The sequence below is a fragment of the Muscardinus avellanarius genome, assembly GCF_963383645.1.
Source record: "Muscardinus avellanarius genome assembly, chromosome: 10".
NCBI lineage: Eukaryota > Metazoa > Chordata > Mammalia > Rodentia > Gliridae > Muscardinus > Muscardinus avellanarius.
The window spans coordinates 70,664,264-70,679,931 of NC_137796.1; the positions used below are offsets into that span (position 1 = coordinate 70,664,264).

At 45.2% G+C, this 15,668-nt stretch overlaps 1 protein-coding gene across 1 annotated transcript in view; it reads right to left on the minus strand.

Annotated features, from left to right (window-relative positions):
* Window positions 1–15,668, minus strand: part of CHLSN (cholesin) — a gene marked incomplete at both ends in the record, with an annotated part of 114,553 nt that overhangs the window by 69,705 nt on the left and 29,180 nt on the right. The window lies entirely within an intron of this gene.

Sequence of the window (15,668 nt, forward strand, 5' to 3'; positions counted from 1 at the left end):
ACCCATGGACCTTCAATTTTAATGACTATTTTAATGTCAGCCTATGAACTAAAGAACAAAGGCATGTCTGTACTTTTTCAGTATTTAAATATTTCCATAATTTCTTTAGAAGAAAAAGGATCTGGATCTTAAGCAGATAAATAGCTTCTATAATATTAAAGTTTCTAATGCTTCCAAAAGTCTTGTCTTCTGTTTCGCTTCCTTTGTTCACTTGTTTATATTTGAAAACCTTGATGAAGGCCCACATACAAGAGTGAGGTCTGCTGGCAGCATGCCCACAGGGGTCAGCAGGAAAGACAAACCTCACTGAAAGCTGAGTGTGGAGGGAGTGTGCCTTCGTCCACCTGGGATTATGCGGGGAGAAAGGACCAGGCTGAGGCCGGGCGTGGTGGCGCGCACTTGTAATCCCAGGATTTCAGAGGCTGCGATCAGAGGATCGCAGTTCACGGACAGCCTCAGCTACTTAGTGAGGCTCTCTGCAACTCAGTGAGACCCGGTTTCAAAATAAAGAATAAAAAATAGGCCAGGGGGTGTAGCTCGGAGGTCACTGTCCCTGGGTTCCATCCCCAGACCTGAAAAAAAAAAAAAAGAAAAGAAAAGAAAAGAAAAGAAAAGAAAAGACCAGGCTGGCAGGTGAAGGCCGCCTCTTTCCACAATACGGTCATTTCTGATTATATGCCGGGCACTTTGAGTTTTCTTTGTTGAATGTTTGGATGTGATTGTCTTTTCTCTTTAAAGAGTACTTACTTTGGTTGGCAGTTTATTACTGACAGGATAATGCTTTTGAGAGTTGTTTTTAGGTTTGCTATTTAGGACCCACAGAAATCTTTAGCGCTAATTTGGCCTGGATAGTAAGGCGCGACCTTCCTGGGGTCTCTATCGACCGTCATGCATTGCTATGGTCGGGATGTGGTTAAAGTGCGTCTCTCTGAGGGTTCATGTGTTGGAGGCCCTCTGCCCGGGATGGTGATATGGGGAAATGGGACCTCATGGGAAGCTGTTGTAGCCACTCCCAGGTCTCTTGCTGGCTTCCTGTCTCACCACTGACTTCTTCCCCTTTATGTACTTCCATCCACCATAACCTAGACAAGAGGGCACTCACAAAAGGCTGAACCAATGGGGGAGCCTGACCTTGTACTTTCACCTTCCAAACCTTTTGGAAGCTATAAAAACCTTTTTTGTCCATGAAGCACCCAGCCTCGGGTGTTTCATTATAGCAATGGAAAAAGACGACTACAACATACCTGTTTTAACAATGGCTCTGTACTCTGGCTGAAGAGAATAAAAACACCAACCTGCCCTCTAGAAGTTCTTCAAAAGAAAAGGAGAGTTGTGTAGCTTGCAGCTGTCAGCTATTCTTAGACTGGATTGGCGAGTCCTCACTCTCACAGCATTTGGCCATGGATTATGGCAAACTACTCAGAACTTTAGGGCTCTTTCTCCACGTGGCACCCTCCTTTCCCCATGCTATATCCTGACAATTCCAGCTCCTCTAACCTCCTGAACCCCAATCTCTGTCCCCTCGACTTAGCCAGCTCATTCCTCTCTACTTGGATGCTGGGCCTGTGCCATGGACGGAAGATAACAGCAGACAGGTGAGCACAAAGCGCCACCTTGCCAGGCACTGTGCTGCCTGTTGTCTGAGTGTCTGAAAAGAGCTCTTTCCCTACAGTTTACTTGGTGCTGAAAAGAGCTCTTTTCCTCTATTTTACCCAGTTTTCATGGGTAAGCTCATGGCACGTTCTCTCACACCTATGGCCAGAAGTGCACAGGTTCAAAGCCAGCCTCAGCAACTTAGTAAGACTTTGTTCCCAAATAAAGTATAAAATAGGTCTGGGAGTATAGCCTGGAGTTAGAGAAGCCCCTGGGTTCCATCCCCAGTACCACACACACACACACACACACACACACACACAAAGAATAGAGCCGGGTGTGTTGGCGCATGCTTGTAATCCCAGCATTTGGGAGGCTGAGACAGGAGGATCTAGGTTCACTGCCAGCCTCAGCTACTTAGTGAGGCCCTTTTCAACTCAGTGAGAACCTGTTTCAAAATAAAAAATAAAAAAATAGGACTGGCAATGTAGCTCAAAGGTAGAATGCCCCTGGGTTCCATCCCCAGTACCCCCCACACACACACAGTAAAAATAGGCTTGGGTATAGCTCAGAGGTAGAATGTCCCTAGGTTCAATCCCCTGTACTGCAAATAAATAAAATAAAATAGAACTAGGGTGTAGTTCAGTGGTAAAGTGCCTGTGGGTTCAAACCCTAATACATAAATAAATAAATAAATAAATAAATAAATAAATAAATAAATACACTTCCCGTGTGCCCGGGCTCTGTGGAAAGCAGCTGATCCCAGGATTGGGACAGGAGGGACACAGCGAGCACAGAGCCCCCAGCGACTATGAGTTCCTAAATATTGAGCCAAGGGAGTAATTTTAGAAACCCAACCGCAAAAATGTGCCATGGTGGTTCTCAAACAGTAGAACCCTGTGTTTAAAAAAAGCTTACAAGTGGGCGAAAATGTGAAACATTAAAGATTCTGTGCTTGAGGAAGGGCGGGGCACGTGCTGGAGCAACAAGGGACCCCTAACCCCACCAAGACCCCTCCATAGGGCCCCCAGGCCCCCAACAAAGACCCTGCTGAAGGGACCAGGCAAGGCCGTGGGACCCTGGCCCTCTGTCTCTCGCACCTGGCCACTCACTCCTTTGCCCATAACCATCTGGACATACCCTGAGACAAGGAGCTTCCTATGTACAAGGCCAAGAAAAGATCTAGAGCCAGGAGAAAACCAAGAAAACATGAGTGAATGTTCTTATCTGGGGCTGCAGCTCAGTGGCAGAGCATTTGCCTAGCACATATGAAGCCCTGGGTTCTATTCTCCAGTACTGAAAAAAATTCTAAAATAAGAAATAAGTCAGGCATGGTGGCAAAGTACTTGGGAAGCTGAGAAAATAGAATCACAGGTTTGAGGCCAGCCACAGCAAATTAGTGAGACCCTATTTCAAAGTAAAATAACAAAAAAGGCTGGGGGTGAAGCTTGAAGGTAGAATGCGCCTGGGTTCAATCCCCAGTACAAAAGCAAAACAAAACAAAAACTCTAAGCAAGAGTGTGAGAAAATCAGAAATGATCGTGGGCTTGGGGGGAAGCCACTGTGGCCCCTGAGCCTCTCTGGACTCCCTGAGGAGCACAGCTTAGTGGTCCTGGAAGCTGGGCTGGGATAAGAACCTAGGCCATCCTTTCTAGAGCACCCTGCCCACAAGTGCCCCCAGGGGTTGGTGGCACTCCCCAGGTAGCACATGGAGGCGACACCTGCTCTTCTCCGAGCTATGAGCACTGAGAACTGGTTGCCATCACTCTCAAAGAATGTGAGGACATGTCTAACACTCCCAGCAACCGCAGGGAGGAGCAGAGCCGTCCAGAGTCAATGCCGGGAGCCGTCGAGATGGCTGCTCCGTGATGGTGCCTGCCACAGGGCAGGTGGCATGGCCCAGGGCCAGAGGCTGTGACAATCTCCAAACACTGTAAATTCCTTTGCAGGCTGGGAGAAGCCCAAAGATAAGAGCACCACGCTTGACTTTCTCTAGAAAACAGCTGCACAGTGGAGACAGCGGCTGCGTCCGTCCGTGTACCTGAGAGCTCACTGCAAGTACACCAAAGGCCCCGCCTCTGTAGCATCAGGTACACTGGGCCTGAATATGCCCGAGGTGCCAGGCCCTGGGCCCTTATCCGAGCGAACGTCCTGTGGGGTTTGGAGGAAACCAGAGACATTAAGTCATGGGCTGGCACTGTGTCCTGCCAGCTCAGCCTACCCAAGCCAGAATGGACGGGCAAGGAGTGATGGGACCATCTGAGGATACTCAGAATTGACTGATGTCGGTGTGCGTGGTGGTGCTCACTTATAATTCCAGCACTTGGGAGGCTAAGACAAGAGGATCAAGGCTTGAGGCCAGCCTCAGCAACTTAGCGAAGCCCTTTGCAACTTAGTGAGACCCTATTCTAAATAAAAAACAAAATAGGGCTGGGAATGTAACTTAGAAGTAGAATGCTCCTGGGCTCAATCCTCAATACCAAACAAACAAACAAAACAACGAGAGAAAAAGAAAAGAGAATTAACTGATATCTAGATGGCACGTGACACAGAGTGTAGAAATCAGACCTAGGAGAGCTCAGCTGCCGCCTGCACAAATCCTCGGCCCCCCCTAGCCCCAGTCTCTTTCTTTATAAAGAAGGGCTATTAGCCAGATGTGGGTGTGTGCAGCTGTAATCCCAGTACTGGGAGGCTGAGGCAGGAGGATCAAAGGCTTGAGGCCAGTATATGCTAACTTAGAGAGACTCTCAGTAAGTTAGCGAGATGCTGTTTCAAAATAAAAAGGGTCAGAGGTAGAATGCTCCTGAATTCAACTCTTGGTACAAAAATGAAAGAAAGAGAGAGAGACAGACAGACAGACAGACAGACAGGCTCCTGGCATAAGCCTTGCTTAGAGCTTGCAACTGTCCTGAAGATTAAATGACAAAAGCGCTTTGTAATGCTGAGGTGGGGATGGTAGCAACAACCTGCAGGCATGGGAGGGGGGGGACCATCCATGCTTCACCTAAGTTTGGATCATGGGAGAAAATGAACAAATATTGTATATGAAGTGACTAACCTTAAATTCCCTGCTTTGTTTTCCAACAAAAGCATGCAAACAATGCCACAAACATCTCTGACTGAGAAGCTCGCTCCTCAGTCCCCAAAGAATAATAATAATAATAATAATAATAATAATAATAATAAATAGTAGTAGTAGTAGTAGTTGTTGAGCAGGGCAGGGCAGCAGAGGCTTGTAATCCTATCTGCCTGTGAAGCTGGGGCAGGAAGACTGCAGACTGAAGGCCAGCCTCAAAAATTTAGTGAAGCCCTCAACAACCTAGTGAGACCCTGTTTCAAAATAAAAAATAAAAAGAAAGCCAGGCATGGTGGCAGACACTAATAATCCCAGCATTGGGGAAGCTGAGACAGGAGGATTGCAGTTCGCAGTGAGGCCCTTTGCAACTCAGTAAGACCCTGTTTCAAAATTAAGAATAAGCTGGGCGTGGTGGTGCACATTTGTAATCCCCGCACTTGGGAGACTTAGACAGGAGGACCTTACAGGTTCAAAGCCAGCCTCAGCTACTCAGTGAGGCTCTTAGCAACTTAGTGAGACCGTGTTTCCAAATAAAGTGTAAAATAGGTCTGGGAGTATAGCCCAGAGGTAGAAAGCCCCTGGGTTCTACCCTCAGTAACACAAAAAATAAAATAAAATAGGGCCAGGAGCCAGGCGTGGTAGTGCATGCTTGTAATCCCAGTACTTGGGAGACTGAGACAGGTAGATTGCAGTTTGTGAACAGCCTCAGCTACTTAGTGAGGCCTTTTGCAACTCAGTGAGACTCTGTTTCAAAATAAAGAATATAGGTCTGGGAATGTAGAGCGGAGGTAGAATGCCCCTGGGTTCCATCCCCAGTACCACACTAAAAAAAAAAAAAAGAGAGAGAGAGAGCTGGGAGTGTATCTCAAAGACAGAACACCCCTGGACTCAATCCCCAGTAGCCCCCCCCCCCAAAATAAAGATTCACAAGGATGTCAACTCCATGCCAGAAGGTCAGGCAGCGGCCACTGAGTGGCCCTCTGCTGCTGGCTCACACTGCTCCCCTCAGAGCCCATCCTATGGCAGGGCAGGGAGGCTAGAACCACCCAGGCTGGAGGAAGGCTCCCCAGACAGCACACACACACAGCACACGCTGGGCACAGCACGGAGGAAGCCCATCACTCCCAAAACAAGCTCTTTCAGTTTTCCAGAAAAAAAAAAAAAAAATGTCTCCCTATGCAGGCATCCCCCAGGCCAAACCCCTGCCACCTGGATCCTGTCCCCACCGTAACTAGCTGTGCAATCAAGACGGGTGATTAACCAGCTGGTGCTTTCATGGGAAGGTCAGGACCCAAGCAAGACTGACTCGCCAGTCTGGCTGCCCACTGTCCATCTCAGCATAAGGTCACCATCCCAAGCAAAGGCGTGGCAGGCTGGGAGCCAGTGCCAGGAGCCTAAGGCCCCTCACCACTCCAGCAGAGGGCAGGCCCTGGGCAGCAGGCGGGCCTCCAAGAATGTGTGTGTGTGTGTGGGGGGGGCTATTTTGTTTCAATAAAATACTCCAGGAACATTCTACCTCCAAGCTACACACTCAGCACTTTTTTTTTTTTTTTTTTTTTTTGGTGGTACTGGGGTTTCTGGAAGCCCTTCTACCTCCGGGCTACACTCCCAGACCTATTTTTACATTTTTATTTGGAAACAGGGTCTCCTAAGCCAGCGCGCGCGGCTGGCTTCGAACCTGGGCGATCCTTCTGTCTCTGCCTCCCAAGCGCGGGGATTACAAGCGTGCGCCACCACGCCCGGCACTCAGCACTTTTTAAAAACTTTTTATTTTGAAACATGGTCTTGCTAAGTTGCTGAGGCTGGCCTTGAACCTGCCTCTTCCCATCTCAGCCTTCCAAGTATTGGAATTACATGCGTGTACCACCATGCCCGGCTGCTAGCAGCTATTTTTAAGAGGTCTGTCTTGGTTATTTTGAGGCTTTGATTTTATTTATTTAATTCAGGAGGAAGTGGTACTTTCTCATGACTCTCTTCTTTCAAAATGGTGTGACAGGCATTTCTAATGTTAAAATCATCTCGACTTTGCAGCTGGTCAAACGATGCCTAGGAGCCAATCAGCTTTTTACTTCTTTATGCCATTCAAGTAAAAAAAGAAAGTTAACATATTCAGGTCAGAATTTCTACAGTTGGAAGGAATCCTGAATGTTAGTATTTTTCCACAAAAAATCTAATATCTATTTAAAAACATGTATATATAAACTGAGCGTGGTAGTGCATGCCTGTAAATCCCAGTACTTGGGAGGCTGAGACGAGAGGATTGTAGGTTCAAAGCCAGCTACAGCACTTTAGTGAGGCGCTCAGCAACTTATCAAGACCGTGTTTCCAAATAAAAAATAAAATAGGGCTAGGGGTGTAGAAAGAGGTAGAATGCCCCTGGGTGGTTCAATACCCAGCATCCCCCTCAACACACACACACACACACACACACACACACACACACACACACACACACAATATATATATATATATATATATATATATATATATATATATATATATTATAATATCCCAAATGATGTAACTGGAAGTTTTAAATCAGTATCACGCAGAACACCTTCTGAAGCACATTTATGACAGGCTCACACAAAACTCACCTGGCAGCAAGCAGCCAGGCAGATGTACCTGGAGGTACCCATGGCACTGCCAGAGTCCCTCCTACGCAGGTACCCACCTTTCCCAACCCGCAGCAGCTCTCCTGGCAAGGACCAAGTGCTGGCTCCAACTTGTCCTCAAGCCCCAGCAATCTGTATTGCTCATGCTCAAGGCACCAAAGGTTCCCTGGGGTTCAATCTCACAGCTTTTTTTTTTTTTTTTTAATTAAATGGAGCTGGGCATGGTGGCGCATGCTCGTAATCCCAGCACTTGGGAGGCTGAGACAGGAGGATCGCACAGGTTCGAAGCCAGCCTCAGTTACTTAGTGAGGCTCTCAGTAAATTAGTGAGACCCTGTTTCCAAATAAAGTATAAAAATAGGGAGTATCGCCCAGAGGTAGAAAAGTCCCTGAGTTCCACCCTCAGTACCACACACACACAAAAAAAGGTTAAAAAAAATAGAGAAAGCATAAATGAGGCCAATTAAAATAATGTTAACTAGCCGGGTATGGTGGCGCACACTTGTAATCCCAGTTTTTGGGAGGCTGAGACAGGAGGTTCATAGGTTCAGGGCCAGCCTCAGCTACTTAGTGAGGCCCTCTGTAGCTTAGTGAGAATCAGTTTCAAAATAAAGAATAAAAACTAGGGCTTGGGATGTAGCTTAGAGGCAGAATGTCCCTGGGTTCAATCCCCAGTACTCAAATAAATAAATAAGGTTAATGTTTTTTTATGTGTGATACTGAGGATTACTGAGGATGAAACCTAAGACTGTTCCACCTCTGAGCTATACCCTGAACCATAGTTTATTTTTATTTATTAAATTTTTTTTTTTTTTGTGTGTGTGTGTGGTACTAGGAATTGAGCCCAGGGGCATCCAACATCTGAGCTATGCCCCCAACCCTAAATTGTACTCTTTACTTTTGAAACAGGGTCTTACTAAGTTGCAGAGGGCCTCAGCTGAGGCTGGCTATGAACCTGCGATCCTCCTGTCTCAGCCTCCCAAGAACTGGGATCACAAGCAAGCACTACCACAGACAGCTTACGTTTGTAAGACCACATAATTTGGCCAGGGCAGGTGAGGCCTACGATGCAATGCCCAGAGCCTCAGGCACTAAACGCAAGGGGCTCTTGGCCAACCTTTTTCTAAAGTGTAGGGTAACATCCCACAACCCATAAACCAGGCATAGTGGTGTACACCTTAATGCTGGTATTTGGGAGACTAAAACAGGAAGATTGCAAGTTCTAGGCCAGTACACAATAATTTAGCTAGACCTTCAGAAACTTAGTGAGACCCTGTTTCAAAATAAACAATGAGCAGGGTGTGGTGCACGTGCCTGTAAATCTCATCCTTGGGAGGCTGAGACAGAAGGATTGCAAGTTTGCAGTCAACCTCAGCTACTTAGTGAGGCCCTCCACAACTTCGTGACACCCTGATTCAGAATAAAGAATAAAATAGGGCTGGGGTGTAGCTTGGAGGTAGAATGCCCCTGGATTCTATCCCCAGTACTGCCAGAAATAAATAAATAAATAAATAAATAAATAAATAAATAAATAAATAAACATTAAACAATAAAATAGGGCTGCAGGTTTAGCTCACAGTTAGAATGTCCCGGGTTCATAATTCCTAGTAACAAATTAAGATCCAACAACAATATAATCCCAGTACTTGAGAGGCTGCGGTAAGAGGCTCATAGGTTTGAAGACAACCTCAGCAACTTGGTAAGACCCTTTTTCCAAATAAAAAATAAAATAGGGCTGGGGCGCAGCTCAGAGGCAAAATGCCCTGGGTATCCAGAGATGGCAGGCAGAGACAAGGCTGTTCAGGCATAGGAATTTAGAAAGTAAGGTTACCCTCTGCGCACAGCTACGAGGAGAAAGAAGGTGGCTGTGGCGGGGGAAAGGGCCTCAGCAGTCAACCACAATCCCCTGGAGGATGTTCAGACAGCTCCTGGAGCAGAAGGCAGGGAAACAAGACACAGCTAACACTCAGAGCAGAGGACCACTTGCATTCCTAATTTCTTGCCCAAATATCTGCTACTTCCTGGGTTTAATTTTCTTTTGCAAATGTCCTGGTCAAAGTTAAAACTTAAATTCCCTATGTATTATTCACATGTTACTATGTTAACTTGTGAACTTCAGTGCTTAGCTTTAAAACCAGTAAATTGCTAAAAAAAAAAAAAAAAGAAGAAGAAATATTATTGTTGCTAGGCACGGTAGTGCAAATGCGTAATACCAGTACTTGAGAGGTTGAGATAGGAAGGCTGCAAGTTCAAGGATAGCCTCAGTCAGCAAATTTAGACCGTTTCCAAATAAAAAATAAACCAGGTATGGTAGTACATACGGTAATCACAGTACCTGGGAAGCTGAGACAGGAGGATTGCAGTTTCAAAGCCAGCATCAGCAACTAGTGAGGCTCAAGGTAACCTAGTGAGACTCTGTTTCCAAATAAAAAATAAATTAGCTGGGCCTGGTGGTGCATGCTTGTAATCCCAGTACTTGGGAGGCTGTGACAGAAGGATCGCAGATTCGCAGTCAGCCTCAGCTATTTAGTGAGTTCCTTTGCAAATTAGTGAGAACTTGTTTCAAAATAAAGAATAAAAAATAGGGCTGGGGGTGTAGCTCGGAGGAAGAATGTCCCTGGGTTCAACCCCCAGTACCATAAAAAAAATAAATAAACAGTATCTAAACCAGGTATGGTGGTGCATGGTAATCCCAGTATTTGGGAGGCTAAGACAGGACGATCACAGGTTCGAACCCAGCCTCAGCAACTAGTGAGACTGTCAGCAGCCTACTAAAATCTGTTTCAAAACGAAGACAAAATAAAATAGGGCTGGAGATGCAGCTCAGCAGTAGAATGCCCCTGGGTTTAATACTCAGTATTCCCCCACCCCACATATACAACCCAAACCATTATAATCTCATTAAATTTAAAAAACAACAAAATCAAACCTGGGTCACTGGGTAAAGATGAGCAGTTACACTGGAAACTTCCATACAAGTATGTCTAGAGCAACTGAGCTCATTTCCAAAGTGTGGGAGAAGAAAGGCCAGCAAAAAAATGGTTAACACTGGCCTTAAAGGGAGGTGGCCAGAGCCCAATGAGCAGGACCCTGGGAAGCCTATAAAGCCGGCCCTGTGCCAAGGGGACCAGACTGCCGCCTCAGGCAGCCACAGGCGCTGCTGCTGCTGCTGCTGCTGCTGCTGCTGCTGCTGCTGCTGCTGCTGGCTTCCTTGGGGAACCTTCTCCTCCAGACCTCCCCAGGCGGGGTCTGTCTGCTCTTCTGCTCTGTGTGTCCATGATAGCTTCATCCACGAGGTTCCACAAGACCAAGAGCACTGCAGCCAAGTTCCAAGAGAACTTCCAGCAAACACCCAAGGGTCAGGAACACAAGGCGGGTCTCAGAACCCAAACAGCTTGGGGAGACCCAGCCTGCAACACAGGTAAGTCTCTGCCCCGGCCCTGGGTTCTGGTCTGGATTGTGCTGTAACCCCTGGCAGGATGCACCATCCCACCACACCCTCCAGGAGGAGCAGCACCTGGGCGAGATGGTTACTAGGCGCTCTGCTTTTATAAGGCTTGCCCCATGGTCTAGTTCAGTCTTCTGCTATATTCTACTCAAGCAACAGTGTGTCTCATTTCAGTGCTCTCCCTGCAACATGGTCCTGCAGGCTGAAAATTGTTATTTTATATATATTTTTGGTACTGATGTTGAACCCAGGGTGGGAGTGGGGTTCTGCTCTAAGCTATACCTCTGGTCCTTTTATATTTTGAAATAGCATCTCAGTAAATTGCTGTGGCTGGCCTCTCTACATTGTTAAGGCTTTCCTTGAACTCTTATCTCAGCCTCTCAACTACTAGGATTACAGGCGTGAGCTACCATACCTGGCTTCTGATGCTTCTTTGTAAAATAAGGGAATCACTGACTTGACAAAAGGGTAGCCTCCTTTTTTTGGTATCTGGACAAGCAGGAGAAACTAGAAACAAAACACCAAACTAAAGCTTACTTTTGTATCTATAAATTCATGACCGACTTGAACAAGGATACGGCGACAGTGATAACTTCCTCGTTGTGTTCCCGTATCTTCTTCTTGGGTGAATGACTACACGTCAGCAGTATTGGTGTGAGATGCCATTTACATGGGAAAGAAGGAATGGACCTTTTTTTAAACCTCCTCTCCCATAGTTTAGTCAACAAGTTTAGGCAAGAGAACAGATATGTACAGAGTTCAACTCACCTTTAAGCTGCTGTCTAGAACCACAGCCTGATACTTTCCAAAATTCCCACTTTCAATGAGCAAAACTAGTATTCTGGGCAGTTTTAAAAAAGAAATTATAAACTGGGTGTGGTGGTGCGTGCCTATAATCCTAGTTCTTGGAAGGCTGAGACAGAAGGATCACAGATTCACAATCAGGCTCAGCAATTTAGCAAGGCCCTGTTTGAAAAAATAAAAAGTAACCCAGAGGCATTCTACCTTGGAGCTACACCCCCAGCCCTATTAAAAAGAAAGAAAGAAGGAAGGAAGGAAGGAAGGAAGGAAAGAAAGAAAGAAAGAAAGAAAGAAAGAAAGAAAGAAAGAAAGAAAGAAAATATTTGAAGGCAAATTTTAGCAACTGCATGTCAAACATAGATATGCCAAATTTATTTTTTTCTGTTTATGATCCTGTATAAAATTTTTTTAATTTAATTTTTATTTTTTTATAAGTGGAACATATTGAGAGTGGTGTACATTTACATTGTGCTTCATGTCCTTCCCCCTTCCTTTCCCTCCGCCCCAATAGAGTGCCCAGGTTAATCGTGTTGTATTATGCTATTACACATATTCGTATGTAGCTCCTCCATTGAACAACCTCAGCTTTCTTCCTCTCCTATCCTTCCGTTCAAGCTTTGCTGAGATTTCCCCTCCATCATCTGGAGTCCCTCTGGTATTACCACTACTCCCTAGCTTGAACATATTAGAGAAAACATATTCCCTTCTCTTTCTGTTCTTGACTGATCTCACTTAACATAATGTTCTCTAGTTCCTTCCATCTTCTTGCAAATGCTATTATTTTATTTTTCTTTATAGCTGAATAGAATTCCATCGTGTGTATTTCCCATAATTTGCAATCCACTCATCTGTTGATGGAGATCTAGGTTGGTACCATATTTTGGCTATTACAAACTGTGCCGCTATGAACATGGGTATGAACATGCATATGTTAACGTAGTTCTCTGATTTCAACCCCTTTGGAAAGATACCCAGGAGTGGTGTAGCCGGATCAAATGGTAGATCTATTCCCAGTTTTCTAAGGAATCTCCATACTGATCTCCATAGTGGCTGAACTAGTTTGCACTCCCACTAACAGTGTAAGAGTTCCTCTTTCCCCGCATCCTTGCCAGCAATTGTTGTTTGACTTCTTTATGCTTGCCACTCTGATTGGGGTTAGATGGAATCTCAGCGTTTTGATTTGCATCTCCCTGATGGCTAGTGATGCTGAACATCTTTTCATGTATCTATTGGCCATTTGTATCTCTTCTTTTGTGAAATGTCCATTTCAGTTGCCCATTTCTTGATTGGGTTGTTTGTTTTGCTAGTGTAGAGTCTTTTGAGCTCTTTGTATATTCTGGATATTAGCCCCCTGTCAGAGAAATTTATTCAACTATTTCCATACTGAAAGGCAGTCACTGTTTTGTATTTTTGTGTCTGGAAATGCTACAATAAAAATCCCCATGCAAATAAAAAAATTAAAAAGTAAGCTTGATGTGGTTCAAGCTTATAATTCCAGTACTTGGGAGGCTGAGACAGGAGGATCTCAGGTTCAAGGACAGCCACAGCAAGTAGTGAGATTCTCATCAACTTGGTAAGACCCTGTTTCAAAATAAAAAATAAAATTGGACTGGGAGTATAGCTCGAAGGTAGAATGTCTCTGAGTTCAATCCCCAGTACCACAAAAGAAGGAAGGGTAGAGGGGAAGAAAGAAAGAAAGAAAGAAAGAAAGAAAGAAAGAAAGAAAGAAAGAAAGAAAGAGGAAGGAAGGAAATAGGACTGGGGATGTAGCTCAGAGGTAGAATGTCCCTGAGTTCAATATCCAGTACCACACACAAAATAAACAGGTAAATAAAGAAATTAATTAATAAGCAAGCCGGCCAGCTGGCTGGACGTCATGCTGCATGCCTGTAATCCCAGTACTTGTGAGACCGAGACAGAAGGATTGCAGGTTCAAAGTCAGCCTCAGCAAATTAGTGAGGCCCTGTTTCCAAACAAAAAATAAAATAGATCTGGGGGTGTAGCACAGAGGTAAAAGGCCCCTAGGTTTCATCCCCGGTACCACAAAAAAATAAGTAAAATAAAATAGGGCTGGAGATGTAGTTCAGAGGCAAAATGTCCCTCCGCTCAAACCCTCAGTACCAAAATAAATAAGTAAATAGATAAATAAACAAACAAATAAATGGAAGGAAGGAAGAAAAGAAAGAAGAAAAGGAAGGAGGAAGGAAGGGAAATTAAATATACAGGGTTTCACTAGGAGAGACGGGATCTTAGAAGAGTGACATCCACATTGCTCCAATTGGCACCACCTATGAAAGAGGCATTAAGAATGCAAAATAACCAATAAAATCAAATCTGTCAGCCCTCGCTTGGCAAAAGTTAGCAAATACCAAAACTATAACTGGCACCAAGACAGAGGATTGAGCTCAGGGGATTCTACCTCTGAGCTAAACTCCCAGCCCTATTTTTTTTTTTTTAAAGGGGATCTGGCTAGGTTGATGAGAGTCTCATTACTTTTGAGGCTACCCTCAAACTTGTGATCCCCTGAGCTTCTCAAGTCCTGGGATTATAGGTGTGTGCCACTGTACACGGCTTTATATTTTATTTTGAAGCAGCACCACTGTACACAGCTTGTACACTGTACACGGCTTTATATTTTATTTTGAAGCAGCACCACTGTACACAGCTTGTACACTGTACACGGCTTTATATTTTATTTTGAAGCAGTCTCTCGCTGAGCTGCTGAGGCTTTCCTTGAATATGCAGTCCTCCTGTTTTGGTCTGCCAAGCACTGAGATTATAGGTGTGTTCCATTGCACCTGGCTTCTTTTTTTTTTTTTACTTTTGCGGGACTGGGGGTGAAACCCAGGTGCATTCTACCTCCAAGCTTCACCCCCGGCCCTATTTTTTATTCTTTATTTTGAAGCAGAGTCCTACTGAGTTGCAAAGAGCCTCACAAAGGTATTAGCTGACGTTGTCCATGAACCGCGATCCTCCCATCTCAGCCTCCCAGATGCTGGGATTACAAGCATGCGCTACCATGCCCAGTTCCCTTTCTCTTTTTTTCTTAAAAAAAAAAGGGGGGGCGGTATTTTCAAGAGAGAGGACAATAAATCTCTAGCTGGGTCTTGCAACACTTCAAAATGATTGCTAATGACCTCAAAGGGTAAAACAAAACTCCAAGAGAAAAACAACCCAAACCCAACTTCATGTGACGGGTCTCACTCCAGGCTTCTCACCCTCAGCTAGCAGGGCCTGGCTGGGGAGGGGATGCTGAGCGGCCTCCCTGGCCTTTAACCCCCTCCCCCGACAGCTATGACAACCCCAGTGTCTCTTTACACTGCTGATGTGCTGGCTGAAAGCCCTGGTTACTCCACAGAGATCTTCAGGGATACAGCAAGTCAACCAAGGGACAGGAAACCCACATCCTCGTCCTTTCCTCCATCGCAAACAGACACTGGCCAAGATTTGCTTTACTCACTTTCTAAGATAAAACTGCATTATAAAAATATAGTATATATGCCATAATTCATTACAATACTGATTTTTTTTGGGGGGTGGGTCTGGCGATGGAACCCAGGGGCATTCGACCTCTGACCTACAGCCCCTGCCCTATTTTTTTTTTGAAACCGGGTCTCACTGAGTTGCAGAGGGCCTAAGTAGCTGAGGCTGTCCGCGAACCGCAATCCTCTGGTCTCAGCCTCCCGAATGTTAGGATTACAAGCGTGCACCACCACGCACGGCTCGATACTGAAAAAAATTTTAATCCTTCCTTCCTTCTTTCCTCGATACTAGGAAGTGAACCTAGGGACATTCTGCCTCTAAGCTACATCTCTATACTTTTTTATTTTTTATTTTGAAAGAGGGTCTTGCTAAGTTGCTGAAACTCTTTGAACCTGCATTCCTATCTCAACCTCCTAAGCTTTCTTTTTTCTTTCTTTTTCTGTTTGAGATGAGGGTGTTCTCTTGTGTGGTGTTGCCCAGACTGAACTCAAACTACCAGGCTCAAGTGATTCCAGCTGGGATTACTAGATATGCCAATGTGCCTGGCTTTCTATTTCTTTTTTTTCTTTTTCTTTCTTTTTTTTTTTTTTTTTTTTGTGGTACTGGGGATGGAACCCAGGGGCAGTCTATCTCTGAGCTATACTTCCAGCCCT